Source organism: Saccopteryx leptura, chromosome 2 (assembly GCF_036850995.1).
Source record: "Saccopteryx leptura isolate mSacLep1 chromosome 2, mSacLep1_pri_phased_curated, whole genome shotgun sequence".
NCBI classification, from domain to species: domain Eukaryota; kingdom Metazoa; phylum Chordata; class Mammalia; order Chiroptera; family Emballonuridae; genus Saccopteryx; species Saccopteryx leptura.
Genome location: NC_089504.1, coordinates 226605375 through 226627690, shown reverse-complemented (window position 1 = coordinate 226627690; position 22316 = coordinate 226605375). Strand labels below are relative to the sequence as shown.

The 22316-nt window shown below is 47.9% G+C and overlaps 1 protein-coding gene across 7 annotated transcripts in view; it reads right to left on the bottom strand.

Moving 5' to 3' along the window:
- The window catches only part of TIAM1 (TIAM Rac1 associated GEF 1), a 315885-nt gene that overhangs the window by 130149 nt on the left and 163420 nt on the right, over nucleotides 1-22316 (bottom strand). The window contains exon 1 of one of the 7 annotated variants that reach the window (XM_066370375.1): nucleotides 18787-18860. The exons of the other annotated variants lie outside the window; for them this stretch is intronic. The gene's annotated coding sequence lies outside the window, so the exon portion shown is untranslated. Of the gene's footprint in view, nucleotides 1-18786; nucleotides 18861-22316 lie in introns of those variants that run through there. 7 annotated transcript variants of the gene reach the window in all.

Sequence of the window (22316 nt, the reverse complement as noted above, 5' to 3'; positions counted from 1 at the left end):
TCCACACCTGGAACCCTGCGGAATGCCTCACACGCCTGTGGGGCTATCTGAGGCAAAACTAAGTGTCAACTCACACCTCCACAGTGGGCATGACAACAGTCCCCAAATCCCTGGGCTGTTATGAGCATCACATGAGGTCACTGTTACAGGACGGGTCCGGTGCCTACATCATGGTCAGTTCTCCCTGCCATGTCACGTGTACACCGCAAGGAGCACACTCCAGAGGGTCGCTGTTATAGGGGCTTCCTTACAACGTGACCTAACACACTGGAGCTGGGGTGATGTCATAAGTGGGGTAAAACCAGTCACCTTAAGTTTGTTATGGGACAACAGGAAGGTCAGGGGACCAGTGGGAGGACAAGACGGCCCAGTTGGCACAGCTCATGTACCCAGGCCACACCAATGGACTTTGGTAAGAGGACCCCAGTGGGGCGGACATTGGTTGAACCAAGTTCCTGTCACCTGACACATCTTCAGTGCACAGTGTCTGCTTGTGTGTCAGGAGTCAGGGAACTGGTTTTCACGGTGAAGTGCATGTGTCCAGGAGGCGGGACAGGAATTACCACAACCAACCTCAGGCTTCCAATCTCCACGAAAAGAGACCAAGTCCCCACGCTCCAATCCTGTGGTCTGACATGAGGCAAGAACAGGACAACTGTCAGGACTATGGTGCCCACAGCAATAAATCCACATTTCGTCCTATATCTGCCAGACAAGAGCTCTTTTCTCACCTTCAAAACACTCACCAGGGGCACCCTGTCCTTTTAACTTCTCCCAAGATCCAAGAATGAAAGTATCTAGAGGAAATGATACTGTACTTGCCCTCAAAATACCCAAGTTCATGTCCCAGCCTCCATTACTCACACACTTAACGGCTCTTGGGCAAGTGAGTTACCCACTCTGAAACTCACCAGCAAAATTAAAGGCAAAGCATCATCCACATTAACTTGACCTGGAAAGGACATTAGAAGACAAAAATTTAGAGAATCAGCCTGAAACACTATAAAACGCTACAGAAATGTTCACTCTTACACTGTTCATCATGAGTCAAGGGCCTCCAAAGTTTCTATAACTAGTGAGTAAGTGAGAAGCATTAACATGAACCTTTGGGGGTGGGGTGACGTGGAGGTGTTGGATCAAAGTCTTGACTATTTTATATGTAATAAGCACCAAAAGAATTTAGTTTTTAGTATTCGTGCTTAGTCCAATCAGTTGAATGGCTGACTCGATGGCTGGCTCAATGGATGGATGGATGGATGGATGGATGGATGGATGGATGGATGGATGGATGATGGATGGATCTGGGGAAATGGAAATTTTTTAATAGTTCAGAAATTAAAGTAAAAGAAAACTCTTCAGTTATTTTCTTTTCTTTTTATTTTTTATTGGGGGGGGGGGGGCAGAGACAGATTCCTGAATGTGCCCAGACGGATTCGCCCAGCAAGCCCACTAGGGAGCAATGCTCTGCCCAACTGGAACCCTTGCTCCATTGCAGTCGTAGCCTTTTTTTTTTAAAGCACCTGTGGCAGAGGCCATGGAGCCATCCTCAGCACCCAGGGCCAACTCGCTCTAATCAAGCCATGGCTGTAGGAGAAGAGGAGAAAAGAAAGAGAGAGAGAGAGAGAGAAGCGAGAAGGGGAGAGGTGAAGCAGATGGGCACTTCTCCTGTGTGCCCTGACTGGGAATCAAACCCAGGACTTCCACACACAGGGCCAACACTCTACCACTGAGCAAACCGGCCAGGGCTCATCAATCATTTTCTTTACCTATTTTTTTAACCATTACTTTATCCAACAAAACGCTCAGGAGTGGCTTCTAAAGATACATTATCTAAACTACAACTGAAGAAATTACTATGTGAACAAAAAAAGAAAATCCAAAGGCTAAGACAAAGTGAAGAGGGGAAGAATAAAGGTAACAGCACCAGCCTGGTTCAACAGGATGCTCTGTGACTGCCAACTCAAACAGGGACAGCAGGGCAGCTGTCAGCGTGGGTTCTGAAGAGACAGGATCTTGCTGAAGAGGAGAGATGCTGCCACTTCCAGGAAGTCCTCCTGGTGCACTGTCTGCTCTCCACAGAGAGCTGGATCATAGTTGGGGTGGTGAGTTTGAACCAGGGGCTCTCTAGCTCGTGGCTCTGTAGAGCTAGCCAGGCCTGCTCCCCAATTTCCACACCCTACCTGACAGAGAGGGGCAGTTCCACCAGGGCAGAGCTTGTCTGCTATACAAAAACTGAGACTGTGACAAAGACCCCTACTCACAGAGGTGTCCCACCTTCACCGCAGGTGAGCATGGGACCATTGTGGGCCCTGTGCAGAACCAGGATTCTCAGTGAAAACCCACTCTCTCAGATGAATGAGCTAGAACAGGGGCTCCTAATCCTACTCCATGAAATGCGGACAACATGGTCTTAGCCTAGCCATGATTTCCAAGCAGGTATAAACAGACACCAAACCAGCCAACAAAATCTCCAAAAGTTCCCCTTTCCCACGACTGCCCTCCTCAGCAATGTTGCTTCTTACCATACCTGAATGTACCCAACGTAACTCACTCAGTAAGCACATGTAGTCAGAGAATCAATATTTTCAAGGCAGCTCTAAGTCAAAGACATTCTATTAAAAAAGTCACTAATTTTAGAACAGTGGGTCTTTGGCAATACTGAGCCTGCAGATTCACCTGGGACAGACATCACCATACTTCATGACAGCAAAGTTAGTGCCTTTCAAAGTGACGTACCATGTGCTACCCCAACTCGGGCAGACACACCATTTAGGGAGTGCTTAAGATCCAGCTGGCATGGAGTTAGTGGCTTTGGGCCAAATTACTCAGCTGCGTGTCCCTGGATTCTTGGGGTTTGTTGTCTTGCAACTATACTTGGATCCTGGTGACAACCAAGGCATACAACTCCAGCAGTGTACCCCTCACGATGAAGAGAGTTTGGAAGCTGCATTACAGAGCTAGCCATGATATCTCCCCGCCCGCACACAGCCTGGCCCTAACAAGGGCTGGAATGAGGCCCCAGCTCACCAAAATGGATGCAGTAGCTTATTTAAAAAAGACCATATGAACCACAGAAGTTCTCAAGAACCTCAACAGCATCACAGCCACTGGGAAGCCATGAACCTGCTGAACACTGGAGAATTCCACCCAAACTCTGAGAGTAGTGACCATGTGATGTGGGAGCTCAGGCCTGGGCTTGGCTCCTAAATCCTCAGTGTCAAACTTGAGTCACATGGAAAGAATACGCCCATGTCACTGGAAGAGAGAGCTGAACATCTGATCTCCAATGCAAGCGGAGGGGAGCTGATGACAGGTAACCTCTAATGAAGACCCGTTCTTTTCTAGTTCACCACGTGGTGGCTGAACTTGACAGGGAGTCCCCACAGCTCAAGGCTATCCCAGTGCCCATGAGAGGAGTGTGAGAGGACAGCACTCTAATGGTTAGAGTCCTCTAACGTTGAACGGATGTGCTTTCATACACTCTAACAGATGTGCTTTCATACCTCCTGTGAAACGGGAGACTGTAGAGTCCTTACACTGCACACCAGAATAGTCTTCTCAAAAACACATAACACAGTAGTTTAGAAGAGATTTTGAAATAAAGTCACGTAATCCAACCATATCCTTCCCAAAATCAGGCCACCTGGGTCTCTTCTCGTCAGCTGACCTGCCTCCCATTCCCAGGTCGGCTGCAGACCCCTCGCCATTTTCAAGACCTCAGGGTAGAGTGGGAGGTGTGCTATGGCAGCTGGTCTCGCCCGGGCGGGGGGAGTTTGGTTGGGATTCTCTCTGGCTTGCCAAGCCTCAGGCTCAGCCCTGAGACAGAACAGAGCCGAAATCTTCCTTCTCAAGGATGCAAGCCCTGTGAGAGCAGTGCGGAGGGCAGGCACTACAAGGTAAGGGACATTCAGACCCAGCAGGTGCCGCTGCCTCCAACGCCTTCACCAAGCTGCCCAAGTGACCCTAGAGCACAACAATACAACCTGCACTTTCCATGACGGTCACCACCCCTCCGCCCTGCCTCTCCTTTAACCTGTTGTCTCACCATGAAGCCAAGAGGGAAGTTCTTCAGCCCAAAGTGCAGTCAGGGTATCGAGGGGCCCCCTTTCCTCATCAGGAAGCAGAGCCAGACATGGTCACCTGACCAGTTCATTCCCAGGGTCACCGTACAGGGCATGTTCCCAGGCCCAGAGCTGCCTGTCCCACACACAGCAGGAGGCCACTGTAAGTCAGGGAGGCGCCCTGGGGTGAGGCCTCACACCCAAGCTGTGGGTGTGGCAACTACTCCTGTCAGCAGTGAGGTGGGGACTGCCCACTGCCCAGGGGGCTGAGGAAACGCCACAGTACTTTTGGAAAGGTCACCGGGTTGGGGCATACCAAATCCATTCTGTGAGCACCTCCTCTCTGAGCCTAAAGGGTCCATCACAAAGAATTGCTGCCCAGGGGGCCCACTCTTTCCTCCTTGGCTCTGTTTCTGCCGCTGCCCGCCTGTGTTGGCAGAAAGGGTGTGTGAGATGGTAACATTCTCTAAGAGAAGATGGTTAGAGGGATACTTCGGTCACTCAGACACTGAGGATGGAGAGGAAAAAAGATCTAAGTATGCATGTTTGCGATCAGCAGCTTTATTTAAAAACCAAAAAGTCAATGAGAACAGTAACACAGCTGCCCTGTGTAAAAGCAATGCTAATGAGTCCCGTATGATACTGTTGCTAAGGAGATACTATGAACACCGATCTTGATACATGTTATGTGGTAACATGGGGTTTGAATCAAAGAGGAAGTAAAAATTTCCACTCTGTAGTCAAATAAAATCAATTTTTTTATTATTATTATTTCAAAAGGAATGCCTACTAAGGATTTTTAAAATGGACGTAGTTTTTTACCTATAAGTCCTCACCTTTTCAAAGAGAAGAGACAAAGACTCACTCATAAGACTACCTGGGTGCTGAGCCCAAAGCCCATTTCCTCTCTGCCCATTTTGAAATAAAAAAATTTTTAAAAAACCTTGAAAAATGACAACTTTTAATTTGCAAATCAATTCTGTCTTGCAGTTACATACTTAAGACTAGAAGCTCTAATAGTAAAATGCAACTGCTCATTCCACAGATTCCAAGAAACACCTTTCTCCCTTTGGACATCCTGAAAACTAAATCTACCTTACAATCACATTGCTGTGTGTAGTGCAATTTCATTGGCCCATTTCCTTTCTTTCTTACTCATAAAACTGTGGAACGTCTTCTGACTGAGAGCATCTTATAAAATAGAGTATATAAAAATAAGCTTTGTAGGTGTTGTACTTAGGACTACTTAAAAACTGCTTGTGAATTGTTTAGGCAAATCAGAGTATAAATTAAGAATGTTACTGTCTGCTGCCAATTCAGTTCAACCAAACCAACACTTACTGAGCACCCTCTATGTGTCTGGGACGAGGAAACAGAACATTCCCTTATGATGCCCGCAATCAGAAAAGAGTGGACGCCTACGCACTCCGGACAAGGGCACGAGGCTAACCTGCATTATTAACAGTGAACATGGGAGAAAACATAATCCAGCAGCCCAACCCCAGGCAGATCCCAGGTGACACTCTGATCATGTCAGTGGCCATGACAAGGAAGGCGCTGGGGACAAAGATGGCAGGAAAGACATGAACTAACCATGGGGTCAAAAGTAAATCAATTCAACCTTTTGGATCACTCATGCTCTTTAAAATTAAGTGTCTGTGCTCCCTGTCCTTAAAAAGAAGTCCATGTTTCTTTCACTGGTTTAAGTCAAAACCCGTGAGTATTATCCCAGGAACCACCGTGAGATCCTCCTCCCTGCTAAGCACACTTCTTACAGCGAGTACAGAACCGATGAAGGGACAGGAAACACAGGCTGGGCCCAGGCCACGCATGACAGAACAGCCAACGCTTAAAGATACTGCAGGATCTTTCAGCAGAGTGACGACTGACCTTCATCTTTGAGGAATAACAAATTGGGAAAGAAGTAAAATGCACACAAAGTAGTGGCAGGCTGGATTTTTTTTTAAGTGGAAGAGAAAACAAGAAACAAAAAACAATCAAACAAAGCACACACACCCCACCCTGAAGTCATAAGAGGATAATCAGTGTCTTTCAACATAAAGACCGTTCCCAGGAAGCATGGGAACATTTCCGAAAGCGATACATCAAAGTCTCAATGCGGAAAAAACGATACATAAATTCACAGGCAAATCTGTTTCTTGTATGACAGCAACTTGCTCAGAGAGCTTGACGGTCATTGCCAAGTATTATCTGCGAGACCACACACAGAGCCGGTGAAGCACGCTGTACTGCCTCCTAAGGATTCACGGGAATGTTCCTGTCCAGGCCATGCATGTGCACACATGTGTGGGCATCCCCATTCAACAAGGTCATCCTGAGAGCGCCCACCCAAAACAGTGTGAGTGTCACCACTTGCTTAATTAATGTATCAATTCTATACAGGAGCAACTGTTCAAATGGCACACACACTTTAAATTTCTGTGTAGGCTGATAATGCACATAGTTTATCAGACTTGGGACAGAAATACACGGAAATGTAAATACACAAGATAGAAACAGATATTCTGAAATCTCCTTCCCACACCCTAATGAGATCATCTCACACATCCATTCAACATTGGAGATCACTGCTCTGGCACAGAGAAGACAATCTGGAAACTAGGGGAAAAGTCTGGGGCAAACTTACAGGAACATCTCTGTCCCCTCCACAAGGCCCCAGCACGAACAAAACCACTGACCTTCCCTTCCCTTCTTCCTCCCCTGCTATCTGTACGTCATACCCAACCTGTCCCACCTAAGGCAGGCTCACTCTATCCTCCATTGGTGTGGCTGACAGGTGGGGGTGGCAAGGTGCAAAAAGAGAGGGGAGGGGAGGGGAGGGGAGGGGAGGGGAGGGGAGGGGAGGGGAGGGGAGGGGAGGGGAGGACTGTCCCAGAATCAGACGCTACTTGTCTTTGAGCCCATTTATTGACAAGTTCCTCAGTTTCCCCATATAAATGGAAAACGTCTGAATTTTACTCCCCCCAACCCCCCACCTTACACTTAGCCTTTTTATGAAGCAACATCCCTGCAGGATCCAAATCTCCCAGAAACTTCAGGAAAGCAACGGATTACCATTCAGGAGACTGGGTCTGTAGACATGTGCTAAAAACTTCAGGCTGCTCTGAAGTGAACTGCTCCTAGCACCAGCTCTTACTAGGGGCCATTAAATTGCTTTTGCAATCAAGATAACAATCAATATATATCCTTTCCCCAGGAGTGAACAGAACAATGCCATTTGTAGAAAAAGAAAAAGATAGAAGAAGGAAGGCTTCGTTTTTTGCAACCTCCTCACCCCACCCACCACAAGAGAGCACGATGATTGACCAAGATGCCATAAGCAACCACGTTCCCCCCGTCCCACCTCTGCCACCCCTGCCTTTTCAGGGTGGATAACCTCAGACACAGCCAGGACATGCCAGTCCTGTAGTCTGGAAGGATAAAGGCTAACAACCACACACAAAGCAAAAGTATTACAGAAATATTTTTGAACAAAACTTTGGTCCACATGGTGGGAAGAAGAGGTCTCATCTTCTGGAAAAAATTGTCGCCCTTTGGCCTGCCTCCAACCCAGACAGGCACTGCAGACAGAGGGGGGCCCCCAAAGAATGAGAAGTTCATGTGGCCATCTGACCCTGCCAGTCTGTCTCCCTCCCCTGGATACAACACCCCACCCTCCTCATGTTCCTCTTGCTCCCCCTGGAGGTCCCACCAGACTTCTACCCAACTCACCACTGGTGGAACTTTTCTCTTGAACAAATGCACTCACTTCCTTCCACACTCTTATCTACCCATACTTCAGTTTTCAGTTCTCTTCCTAACCTCTTCCTGGTCATCTGCTGCACATCTCCATGGAGCTATCCCACTGACAGTTTCAATCTGACACACCTTTCAGGGTATAAGCTTCCTACACTGTGATCCTCCCAGAGGGCGGCATGATTTGTAAATGTAACAGAGACCCTGGATTCTGGCAGACCTAGCCTTCGTTGGCCAGTTAACATCCCTTCTCCCCCTATCCTCCCTTCAAAACCCATGCAGTTTCTCTTCTATCCGTCCTTCTACCCAGGTCTCCTTGCCTTCAATCCCTGCTGCTGACATTCTCTCCTCTGCCCCAACCACTCAATGCACACATCACTGCAAACAAACTAATGCACATTCACAGTGCATTCATTGTCCTTCGGAAACACCGCCATGTCAACCTAGACTCAGCTAACTGAAGTACAAACACCCCTGGCATACCCAGCAGAGGGTCGTAGGAGTCAAGGAGTATCTTTCTGAAGAGTCCGTTTTACTCCAAGATTTCCTCAGGAGTTTAGAAAGAGCTGAGGAGTCAGGCATATTGATAATGAAATATAATTTTAAGGTGTATTATTTTCTAAGACGAAATACCCCTATTTCAAAAAATAAAATAAAATGCCATATGGAGTGGTTGGAAGTTAATTATCTTTTTATAATGGAGACTTTTATTGAAAAGCTTGGAAAATCTCTACTCTTACGAGATTTTTCTTCATCATTTTTTCCTCTGAATACCAGTTATCAATTATTTGAACACTTGTATTAATTCATCTCCTCTCTGGTAGGATCACAAGTTCCATGAGAGAAGGGGCCACAACTTATTATTCTTAGCATAATGTTCCATGGTGTTAGGGTTATCCAAAGAAACAGAACAAACAGGAGATGGATGGGTACACGGGTGGATAGACGATGGATTGCTGGATTGATGGATCACTGGATGGATAGACGAACAGACGGATGAACAGAGGGGTGGGTGTGTTAGTGCATGGGTGGGCAAACGGATGGATGGATGGATGGATGGATGGATGGATGGATGGATGGATGGATGGATGGACAAATGAGTGGGTGGGTGGGTGGATGTATGGACAGATGAACAGGCAGGTAGGGGGATGGATGGATGGATGGATGGATGGATGGATGGATGGATGGATGGATGGATGGATGGACAAATCGATGGACAGACAGGCAGACGTATAAATGGGTAGATGGGCAGATGGATAAACAGGTAGATGGGCAGGTAGATGGGCAGATGGATGGATGGATGGATGGATGGATGGATGGATGGATGGATGGATAAGGCTAAGAAGTCCAGACTAGACTCTGTAGGGCAGCAGGCAGGCTGCAGACCCAGGAAAGAGTTGCTGCTACACTCTTGAGGACAAAGGCATCTGGAGGCAGAGTTGTTTCCTTCTAGAATACCTCGATCTTTAATCCTAGGGCCTTCAAATGGTCAGATGAAGTCTACTCACTTAAAGGAGAGTAATCTGCGCCTTACTAAATGCTCACTGACTTAAATGTTAATCACATCTAAAAAATATCTCATTGCAACATCTAAACTGGCATTTGACCAAACAGTTGGGCACCAGAGCCTAGCAAAGTTAACACATAAAATTAACCATCACATTCCCCAAGACTTCTTTCTCTAGCATCAATATTGGCATCAATATCTCCCAAAGAACAAAAAGAATAAGATGGATTTCCCCACAGAATGTTTACAACAGGTCAGCCAGCAGGTGCCTGACTTACTGCCAGCCCACAAGTCCACTGACCTAAGGCTCTGAAAGAAGGCTGACTTGGGGTGCTCCTGGTCATACCCTGACTCCAGGACACCACGGGGTCACTGCAGAGAGTGGCCTGACTTCTATGCTGTCACCTCGGCCATGCATTTCTAGACAATTATCTCCTTTGGAACTGATGTCTTTTGTAGCCAGTATCCTCAAGAGTTGTGGTTCCCTTTTACTTCAATGTGGAAAACAGCATCAAACACATTTGCAGGCTGTGAAACACAAACACACCAGCCTCCTCACAATGCTTATGCCCCCACGCACACCAGTTATGGAGTCCCGGGTGCTTAGGCTTCCCTGTGGCGATGTTTCTGTGCTGTCCTTCAATCTGAAATTACCACCCTCCCCACCCCTTAGCCATGAAGTCAAGCCCTCAGTGAGACCGGGCGGGCGGGGGAGGGGGAGCCCAGCCAATCCTCACCACCAATTCCCATGAAAGCCGGGACGATGGGAGGAGGGTCAGAGGATTGTTCAGCACCCTCCCACACCTGCTCCTGAGTAATCACCCCGGGAGAGAGTCCTCCCACCCCGCTGGGGCTGACAAGCCGCACTGACATGAAACCAAGCCTGGGTAGGCTCAGACGTCACCACAGCCCTCCTAAGCCCTACATGTGCCCCTTTCCAAACATATTCACCTTGAAAGAGCCAGCTGAGAGCATCGCCTAAGGGATCCTAATTCTGCTCCACCAAAGGGCAGGAAGCTTGACCCGCTCAAGGGCCAAACCAAAGAACACACACAACAGGAAGAATGGGCACCCCTCTCTGAGTGCCTGGGACACCTGTTAAATCGGGCTGGTCACTTAATTCCTCTATGGCTTCAGATCCTCCCTCCATAAAACACAATCCCTTGTCACTTAACACTGGGCTACACAGGGCAGGATGCTGAGGGCATGGCCACTTGGGGGGGGGGGGGATTTGCACATGGTCAGTGTCAGGGGTTGATTTTCCCAAAAGTGGTGTTCCTTTCAAAATAGGACCCACGAGAAGACAGAGGGGTTGAGCCAGTGCATGCACTAAACCAAGGTGTCGTTGAAAGCCTCGCTTGTGCAGGTGGCCAGGGCACCGCTCCAGGACCACCTGTCCCATCCTGTCTGGTTTCTACCGCTGAGTCCTCACACCCCCAGAAGGGCTGTCCTGGGCCTGTCCCTGATTTGGCTTCATTTCCATGAGGGCAAATAAGCTCTTCGAGTTGTTTTCATGTCAAAGAATTCCTTCGATTCTCGCTCCCAGGGTGCCATCAAGTCAGCGCAATTCAGAATACTGCTGAAATCCTTGGGAAAGAAGACATTTCTAATTGTGTGGGGGGGAGGCAGGGGGGCTTAATAATAAGTATTTAAAAACAATTTTACTATAAAATCATGGTATAGAAGATTATACTCATATAAATAAACACCTTCCCAAGGCCTTATTTAAATAAGCTAGAATGGTCATTTCAGATATTAGACTAATTTTGAGATGGCTACTTTCCACTCCAAAGATTACAGAGAATTTCCTCAGAAGAGCACCATAGCGAGTCACCGTTTTTAGACAGCAAAAATGGTGAAATATAAAATTCTAGAAGTTCTGCCTGTGCGTAAAATCACCTGCTCAATAAAAGGACAATGCTCCAGTGTTAAATCTCATGTCTCTTCTAGTTCAAATATGGATTTAAACAGAAACAAAACCTGTGTCCTTGTCAGGGACAGCCCGGGTCCCCTTTGTCCTTACATGAGGATGGAGTGCACCATGACCAGGTCTTCCTAGAAACGCATCCTTCATGAGCCATCTCCTAACATCATGGGCCCAGCCCGTCCGAGCTGTGCCAGAGAAACACGCCAGGGACAGGTGTACGCTCACGGTGCTGTGTGTTAAAAGAATGACACTAGGGATGAGTGCAGCAAGAAAAAATTTAAAAATGGCACATCAAGCAAATAGAGAAGAATATCCTTGAAGTGAAATGAGCCAGACCCAAAAGGGCAAACATTGTGTGACTCCTGGAATGGTCAAGGAGACACGGGGGACGCCAGGGCCTGAGGGGAGGGAGATGTTCGTGTTCATGGGAACCGAGTTTCCATTTGGGAAGGTGGACAAGTCCTGGAGCTGGATGGTGCTGATGGTTGTAAAATAAACTAAACTTACATAGTGTCACCAAACAGTGCACCCAGAAGTGACAGAAAGGTCAAGTTTATATTATGTGCAGTAGGCCATTAGAGGGTGTATGAAAAACTAGTATGTGCAGGGTGCTTCAAACTCTGAAAAGGTTTCTATCTATTTAGTTGTCACAGGAACCTGGAGGAAGGGAACATGTGTTACTTCAAACCCATCTCTGTGTAAGTGATCTGTCCACTGTCCAGTGTGTGAATCAGTGGCCTGATGGCCACCTGACCCTAGGCCTACATCCTTCAAAGCATGTGCTCATTTCTCACCCCACACTGCCATCCAGCATGTATACACATCCCACACAAGCACCGGGCGTGCCCGCGCGTGCTCCGGCACCGCCATCCCACAGTTAGCGCGGGGAGCCCCACCCCTTGCAGAAAAGAAACGGATCCCAGGGTTTCCCAAACGTTCTCCTTCACATGAGCTCAGTGTGGAACACGTCCCACGGGGAAGTGTTCTGTGGGCCACTACTGGGCAACCTCATCCTGGCAAAACCCGCTTCCTTCTCTTGCTGCAGCAGAACAAAGTGCCCAGCAACCTGGGTGCTTTCTGACTGGCAGTGCTGAGCACCACTCACATCGCCACCCTCTCCTTGTCGGGTCATCTTCCCTCTCCAGGTTTCTGTCTTCCTCATCCAGATCCTACCATCACCCACCACAGCGCAACGCCGTCCGTGAGAACGCGTGTCATGACGAACCTGCCACGTCTCTGGCTCCCAGGCTCTTACTCAGCGCGCACAGATCACATCAGACCCAGTCCAGGTCCACTTGTGATAACCGGAAAGACAGTGGTATAAATGCCCCCCACCCAAGCCCTCGTTTTACAAACCTTGCTCCAAGTGAGTCAGAGAAAGTAACAAATCTATTACTCCACGTTAATTAAACGTATTGGAGGAGGGGAGGCGTGGGGGAGAGAAGAACACAGGTTCCACGGGGTGATTTTAGACAGCAACAATTTAGATTTGGCATTTAACACATCTTATTAGCAGTTTCTGCCCACCAATGAAAAGCGTCAACCACCACAAACTGAGGTTTCTAGCCACAGCCTTGTTCTGTTGTGCTTTTAACACTGGCAGCCATAACCCTTTAAGATCTAGCAACGGATTGCTCAGAAATAACTGTAACCGGGTATATGCATAGTCTCAGAGAGGCATGGTGTCCCCTCCCTGGGAGTCAATCAAACACACACCTTTCTCCATAACTCCTCGGGTTGAGGGAGAGCACAGCCTGGTTTCCACGGAGCGTACCTGGCCACACACCGGGCGTTCCTGGGAATGCAGGTCACTGCTGACATTGGCCCAAACTGCAGGGGGAGCAAGCCCGAAACCTGTCCGCGGAGCTTCCTGTCGGGGCCTGTGCTGTCTGTTACGTAGGCTTAAACTTATAAAGAGAGCTTGTCAGCTTCTTTTGTGTGAACTTGACACAATGGGAAAAGCCCTTAAGAGTTAATTATTAATCTCCAAGTGAAATCTGAAAAAGATAATGAATAGGTCTTGAGCAACTGTGAAACGCCCAACAGCATCAGTCAAAAAAAAAACCAGGTCTGTTCCCAGACAAGAGAGGCTCAAACTCAGCTGCCTGTCATTAGCCAGTAAGTGGCAGGGACTGAGAGATCAGAGCTCAGAAAATGGCCTTTAGCACCAGACAGAATCGGGTGGGGACGCTGCTTCAGAGACTAACATACCTAAAGAACTATGGGAAGTTACCTCCTATCAGCAACTCAGTTTCCCCTTTGGTAAATGGGGGGTGAAATAAGTTATTGGAACAGTCCATTAGAAGCCATACAGTCTGCTGTCGGAACCACAGAAGTGATCAATAAATGGTAGCTTAGATATTGATTAGAATCAATATCTTGTACCATAATTAGAAGTTTTCAAAAAATAAACAAGTACAGAAAGTATTATGTGAAAGAAGCACCTACGTTTATAAAATCGCATTTCTCATTTCCAATAAAAGCACATGAAGCCTTCTGACAGGACAGGAAAGCACAGCACGTCACATCATGAGGGGGGGCCCCGGACTCCTCTTCCAGGACCAATGATACAGATGAGAAGTGAGGCCTACAACCATCACCTCGTGGAACCCTGGACCATTTCTCTGCTCACTTCTGACTTTGCAAGCTTGTGGACAAGACTGCCATTACCCAAAAATAAAGTCACAGAAAATTCATCGTCTAAATATAAGTAACCGTTGTTGATTCAAGATAGCTACAGACAAAAGCATAAGCACCTTGGAACGAAGACTGCTAACAGGAATGCCTTATTTATCAATATTACCTCAGAACCTCTCGGGTATGCACAAAACAAAATTTACTAACCAAAAATATACTGAAGTGTAGATTTGCTGAAATACTGATTCTATACTAACTTCCCAAGGTCATAGTTCTGAGAGAGAAAAACCAAATCCCTGCTCTCTCATAAAAGGAGGGGCCAATAACATGTCTGCTGCCAAGCTGACTCAGAAGCAGGCACCAGCCACAGGACACAGAACAGACCACCCGCAAGCACAGACGGCAGTGACAGGAGGGCCCGATCTGAGCTGTGAGTTCTAGACCGGAGTGCCTCTGGAGAGTGCGATTCCATGGTGGCATGAACGTGCTGTTCACAAGCACAGACAACAGCCACAATGGAGCAGTCACAAGGTGCTCGGGGCTCAGGATGGGGAAGAGGTGGAGTGTCCCATCAACACAAACACGATCATCCTCATCGGTCACCAGAAGGACCCAGACCGAGAGCCTAGGCCTGGCCACCGATGCCCAATTTCAGCAGGCCCTGGTTGATAAGTGCTGGATCAATACAGCAGAATGTACAACTAGACAGTAAAAACCCTGGGTCCGATTTCTTCGTCTTCTCTAGACTCTGTTATTCAGCCGCCCAGAGCTACGGAACACAGACAAGGGCATTAACGGCAGACACTTGTAGCTGAGAGGCATAAAAACGGGGCTCGGGTAGGAATTACACTCAGCACAGTCAGCCATGTATGCTGAACATAGGCAGCAGGCCTGGTCTGTCACCCAGGCAGGACAACAGGCTCGGAGAATGGAAACATTATTTAACATGCAATTGATAGGCCAACCGTCCTGCCATGTGGCCCTGCAATGCTCCCCTTTAAGCAATGTCTGGATCCCGGATCAGACCACTCCTGCAGTCATGAGCATCAAAACAAAAAGACCTTGAAAAACGTACTCTTGGCCCTGGCCAGTTGGCTCAGTGGTAGAGCGTCGGCCTGGCGTACAGAGGTCCCAGGTTCGATTCCCGGCCAGGGCACACAGGAGAAGCGCCCATCTGCTTCTCCACCCCTCCCCCTCTCCTTCCTCTCTGTCTCTCTTCCCCTCCCGCAGCAGAGGCTCCATTGGAGCAAAGATGGCCCGGGCGCTGGGGATGGCTCCTTGGCCACTGCCCCAGGCGCTAGAGTGGCTCTGGTCGCAACAGAGCGACGCCCCGGGGGGGCAGAGCATCTCCCCCTGGTGGGCAGAGTGTCACCCCCTGGTGGGCGTGTTGGGTGGATCCCAGTCGGGCGCATGCGGGAGTCTGTCTGACTGTCTCTCCCCGTTTCCAGCTTCAGAAAAATACAAAAAAAAAAAAAAAAACACAAAAAAAACCCATACTCTTTGGGGAGAAAAATGACTAAGATAAAGCCAAAGCAAATGATCAGAGTGAATCCCCAAGTTCCCACTCACCAAAAAACAATGAAATGGGAGACATCTGCTTTGGGGAGGGGGTCTCCCTGAAAGTATGGCCGCTATTCGGCTGAGAAAGCTACAGGTATGTTCTCCTGCTAAAGCAAAAAAAAAAGCTCCCTTCTCAGTTTCCTCAGAAACTCCAGGCCTGGCCTGTGGTGGTTCGGTAGATAAAGTGTCAACCTGGAACGCTGCGGTTGCCGGTCTGAAACCCCGGGCTTGCCTGCTCAAGGCACGTACAGTAAGCAATTACTATGAGTTGATGCTTCCCACTTCTCCCCCTTTTTTTTCTCTCTCTCTCTTCTTTCTCTCTCTCTCTAAAGTAAAAAATAAAATAAAATAAAGAAACTCCAGGCCAACTTAAAGGTTTCCTACCTGTTAGTACCAGAAGGGTGAAAAATGGTCAACAGCGGTGATGGAAATAAGTATTTGGAGGGACAGCAACCAGGAGAGGAAAAGAAGGAAGAGGGAAAAGCTGGAACTAAAGGAGCACAGCAATCAGAACACCCCGATTAAACCCCAGATCAAATGCCCTTTGTCTCAACAAGCCATCAGGAGAGGCTGTTTTTAGGGAGTCTGCCCCCACCAGCCTTAAACTGGGTCAATTCAACTCAGTTCAGCCAAACAACTGGGCGTCACAGGTAAGCATGCCGTGCTAACCTGAGGTGTGGTTAGATTTTTTTTTAATGTGAGCGTGGTTACTTAAAATTCAAGTGGGCAAAAAGAACATCTTTAGTCCTAGAAAATTCTGATAACAGATGATAACATTATATCCTTGACATGTTTGGAATTGGTAAATTTACCCAACTCCTCTCTGTCTCAGCAAAGTTTCTTTCATCACATTGGTGGGTGTGTCTGTGTGTGTGTGGAGAGAGAGACAAGGAGAAAGGAGTTAAAATTAAATATTTTGCTTAACAAGGGGTATGCAACTGAAGTGTTCATTATGGTCATCGCTTCAATAAAATACTGCTTTTTTTCTAAAACCATCTATTTATAAACAATGTTTAAAACATCTTTGTAGCAAGAAGTGTCACTGGTTATTTTTAGCGTGGCAAACTGTAATAAACCACATAAAAAAGTGAGTGGGAATGAGTGAGGGTTTGCTTCAAAAGCTGAGTGACAAGGAGGCTCCCAGGCTGAGGAACTGGGGGTGGGGGGGCTCAGAGGAGAAGGACGGAAGGTCAGAGAAAGCAGAGGAGGAGAGACAAAAGAAGGAGAGAGACCCGGCCAGGCCCGGCCCCTCCCCCCAGCTTCCTGCCCTGACATCACCTGGGAGATCTCACCAACACCCAGCTGTGGGAAGAAAAGATGATGAGAGCCATTTCAAACTTGGGGTTTAACATGACTAAACCTCTCCTAAGTCTTATCGTAATTTGTGTAAGGAGGTGCCTGCAGGCCCAAAGCCAGCGTACACATTCTGAACAGGCCGATTCTCCCCTAAAACCTTCACAAAAGTGTCTGTGGTATATAGACCCCAAGATAATCACGAAATATCATTTTTTGAAAACCTGGTGACCTGACCCTAGCCGGTTGCCTCAGTGGTAGAGCATCAATCAGCCTGGCGTGTGGAAGTCCCGGGTTCGATTTCTGGCCAGGGCACACTCTTCTCCTTTCCTTTCCCCTCTCCTTTCTCTCTATCTCTCTCTTTTCCTTCTACAGCCAAGACTCCATGGGAGCAGAGTTGGCCTGGGTGCTGAGGACGGCTCCATGGCCTCCGGCTCCATGGCCTCCGCCTCAGGCACTAGAATGGCTCCAATTGCAGCAGAGCAACGCCCCAGATGGGTGGAGCATCACCCCCTGGTGGGCATGCCTGGTGGATCCCGGTCAGGTGCATGCAGGAGTCTGTCTGCCTCCCCGCTTCTCACTTCGGAAAAATACCAAAAAAAACAAACCAACCTGGTGACCCATGTCAGAATCCTAGCAGTGTGATGGGGAAGGGGAGGTACCCACGCGGGAGCAGCCAGGGTGCACAGGCTCCTGGTGGACTGAGGGGTGGGAGCGACACAGCAGGACCAACAAGAAGCCTGAAGGACCACTGCCCACAGTGAAATCAGGGAGGGAGGACATGAGCACCAGAATAAAGAGGACTGCTACCATTATATAACCCACTGACCCAAACAGGAAACCATGAGTGAGTGTGTGTCCATACACATAATTCTAAGTTTCATGAGAAATTGGGGATGTGCATATCTCCCCATAAAACTCTTACTAATTACCGGGGGTGGGGGTAGTAGCTTCCCAGCGGAGAAGGCTGGCAGACTGCATCTCAACCAAGAGCCGGCGGTGAGTGGACACCACCAACAATGGGACGGGTCAAAATCAGGACTTCCAGGGAAGGCCAAGAGCGAAGGACACACCACCCACACTGAGGTGTCTGCTGACGACCCCAAGACACCGTCCAGTGAAACCAAACCAAGGGGAATTCGACAAAACTTCCCTCAAAGTTTCTTACTATTTCAAAATAAAAACATAATTTTAAGCATGATAGCATATTTATGTATTCTACATTATACACTCATGTACAGAACAGGTATGGATAATCATGTGATAAAGCGAGACAATTTAGCAGGTGATTTACTACATTAATTAAGAATGCAAATTAAAGAGAGTATGTATAACATTTGCTAGTTTCACTTTAGAACACAGACAAACCCCTGTAGCCACGTGTGTCCACATGCTCGTGTCCCCCCCCCTCCCATTCTCTGACCCCTCAGCAGCAGCAGCAGGTTTGTGCAGATTCAGGGCCTTGTTTTGTCTTTTCATGGACACACAACACACAAAGCCCTCGGTGTGCCACCCGAGAACAGTACGAGAATTGAGGAACAAACCAAAGTCACCATCAGGTTCTAAGTCTGTGTTGTCACAGTCTGAAGGCGTGAGTTCTAGTCCCAGATCTACCGCAGGCGGCTCTGTGACGGCGGTGACAGACCAGCACTGGGCCTCAGTTCTGTCCTCTGGCACACAAGTCTCTCATACTGACCAATGCCACCAGCACTGGTCAAAGGGCCCTCATCAAGGCCCTCATCAGGCTGTGGGAGAAGAGCCTGTGAGCAGAGGGAACATGTGATGACCAGCCCCAGAGAAGTCTTGGAACTTGACCCTCATGGAAGCTGAATTTCAAAGCCCACAGCCTGGACGTGCTGTACCGACAGCCCAGCCTCTGCAGCTGCCCTTCAGAATCGGACACTGACACTCCCTAAGAGAGCCCCTTGCCACTGAGCCCTCTCCTCAGAGGTAGTGACCCTGTAGGGAAGCCCTTCTGGTTCCCACAGCCAACAGCCTGGAAGGGGGGTCTTCCCACCAATGCTGCCTGTGAGCCGGCCACTGACCTGGTCCCAGGGGTGAGCTGTGGAAGGCCGTGTGGCAAATGTCTCTCTGCAGCCAAGTACAACTGGCATTTTTCTCTCCATTTAGCTCGGCGCCCTGCGCCGTGGAATCCTCTGACAAAGGGATGCATTCCACCTGGTCTCAAGAGAACGCAGAGAGCCAGCGCGTCCTAACGTGTCAGCACCTGCAAGGCTCAGGGCTCTCTCAACAGGCAAATGACGACGTGCCTGTCGGGCTGCTCCAGGTCCAAAGAGGGAACCTCAACTCCTCCCTTGCTCCCATCTCCACTGTCGGGAAATGCTTTCTGGCACTTCTTCGTAGATGCATTAAGAGGAACCTGGTCCAAAATTGTGAACTTGGGGAATTACGACCCCCAGGGTGAGAGAGGAGGCCCTGCATTAGTTGTTCATTTCCTAAAAGGGGGACAGACCCAACATCAGAGTCCATATTTCTACAAAATTGTTTTTGCTTCAAGACACTCACCTTGTGAAAGCCCAGAACTTTAAATGACCAACATGAAATCACTCTAAAAACACCACCCAGATATCCAAGGACTCGTGGTTTTACTGATGTCAGCCTAAACAGCAGCAAGAGAGAGCTGGTTACCACCGCTGCTGACACAAGACTGAGTCATTTTTCTAAAGACTCATCATGTCCCACCTGGGTCTGTGCACAAATCTCACAACAGCTCCCCCCACCCCCACCTCCGCAGTGGAGTCTGCGAGCCGGAAGAGGCTCCTCCTGACTCACCAACCTCATCATCCCCACCCACCCCTGCACGAGAGCAGGGAGCAGGAGGCAGGCGTTCTGAGCCTGGGTCAGGAAGGCTGCAGTGGGAGCTAACATCACCAATCTTCCTGCTCTTCTGGAAGTGGTGAGAAATCCACCCTGATGAGTCTTCCTAAAAAGACCTCACAATCCCCACCCCACCCCACCACCCACCACCCATACCAAGTGAACCATGAATGCAGAAGCACAGGACACTAGGCTTGGCTAGCAGGTATCACCCAGCATGCAATGCCAGGACCCTTGCAAACAGTAGGGACAGGGGGAAATGATACTGCTTCAGGAACCTGCTCTAAAATCACCCTCCTGCTCACAAATTGCATCCCCTACCCAGATGAAGAACAACCATAACAGTCCATGGTTAGATGATCAGTTTTAATGATCTCCCTCCTTATAAACATGTACCTTCCAGAGAAGGACACTCAAGCCTTCTCCCTATGCAGTGTTCCCTGGAGCCACAGGACAAAGAGGCCCATTTTACAGATGAGCCAAATGAAGCTCAGAGCATTCAATGGAGCTGCCCAAGTTCTCAGAAGTAGCTGAGAAGAAAACTCCACCAGCTCCATGGGACCCTATATCTATTTCCCTTTCCTGTGAAATTCTGCCATGGACCAATGGTGGCATCCTTCCCCAGGGGCACAAACAGGGCGGGTCACCGTGCAGAATGGAAGGAAGGTCGGGAGGTGCAATCTGAACACCCAGTGGCCCCAGCCCCACGGGGGATAGGTCAGCATCTCCTCAAACCACATTACATGCAGCTACTCATCTGAAATCACAGCAGCTACACACCGGCCCAGCGCACAGAGAAAGTTCTTAGCACAGAGGATGTCTAACATATTATTATTGTAAGACACAGCAAGCTCCAACTTCACTCTTCTTGCCATATGTGAACAGTGGTGTAGAAGCAAACTTTTCATGGATAAATAACCTTTTCTCAGAACCCAGGCACATTAATTTAGGACAGATGTTTGCTTTGATTGAGTATGTTCGATACTCTTGGAAAATTCAATAAACTTCTCTTCTTAAACATTAACACAATACATACCAAAAGTCACTGTGAGGGGGGAAGACACCAGGAAAATGTCTTAGCTGTGCGTGCGTGTGCGTGTGCGTGTGCGTGTGTGTGTTTTACCACATTAACTTTAATAATAGACCCCGGCAACTGCGCGTCTGTCCATGGGACTCTGAGCCTTTTCACACAGACGCCCATCTGGGTTGCAAATAAGCAACATTTGCAAGCAAACAGGATTTTGTTTCACAATATAGAGAAAGGAAAGACAGATTGTTCTTTTAATGTCATTTATGATATGCGGGGGCAAAACAATTTATACAAAAAGAAAAAAAAGAAGTTAAGTAGTCTACATAAAAAATAAAAAGATTAAGCAGATGCTTTTAAAACAAGGACACTGCTGTGCCCGGCGTGCTCATCTGCTTGTTAAATGCAGCCAGAACCGGCTCATTCTGAGAAATGGGTCTAAAGCAGAGACTACTACACGGTGCTCAAACAGCTCAACCACAACTGAGGATACTGATGAATGCCGTTTGAGGACTTAGGCCACACACTGTATGCCCATAAGCTCATTTAATTTCCCCAACAGCCTGGGAGAAGAACATCAGCATCATCAGGACCATTTTACAGATGAGGAAAGGTCTAGGGACCCTTACCATCTCTCGTCTTGGGTGAGTAAGTGGAGTTAGGGCACAGATCACCCTGATCCTGAGCTGGTTGGGGAAGAAAGAGGCTAAATAGTAAAGGGAAGTCCAGAGAGCCTAATAATTTAATTACAATTTAAGCTTACTTTCAAGAGAGGATACCTTTCTGGTATTCGCAAATTGACTGTAGATAAGTGATGTCTTGAGGTAGGATGTTGAGATATAAAAATGTTAGTGGGAACACTGAACTCTTGAACCTTTTTATGAGGAAGAAACGGAGCCAACACAGTCAAAATGTATCACAAAAAGAAAGCTTGCATTTCTTTAAATTGCTCCCACTGCCCTGCATACCTATAGTAAACAAGTAAGAGTTTTCTCAAACTGAGACCCATATTTTTCATTCCAACTAAATACAGAGACCGGCAGGCCTATATTGCCTGGTTTCCTTTCTCTTCCGTTCCATTACATTGTTTTCATAGGTTGGCCCCAAAACCACTAAAATTATTTTACAAATCCCTAAAGGGTCTCAATCCTTGGTTAAAAAACCACTGGCCACATGGAAATTACAAGTTTTTACATGAGCTATTTCTTTATTTAAAAAAAAGAACATCCATGCTTTTAAAGGGTAGAGGTCACACAGACTTAATAACTTTGGCAATTTTTGGATGGGCCTGGGAATTCACCTAATACAAAGGTTCTTAACACAGGGTTCTTGGAGAACTTTCAAAGGCCTTTGAACCTTCTGGAAACTGGATACAAAAATCACATGTGTGGGCATATCTGCATTTGTCTGAGGAGCGATTCCATGGCTTTCACCAGCTTTTCAAATGATTGGGACCCACAAAAGTTTTATATATAAATGTATTTATTTCGTGAGGGTCACCAAACCTGACCACAGAACCACACACAAAGCTTCCGCTACATCCAATAAATCGAACATGTCAGGAGAAGAGCTCACGCTAACCAAGAAGGCCATGAAATCACTTCACAAAGGACAGAATGCACACAACCATCTTTCGTGTATTCTACAGGCGGAGCGCCTACCAAGGGTGAGTAACCAAGCTAAGATTCTGGCAAGACTGCAGGGTCCCCC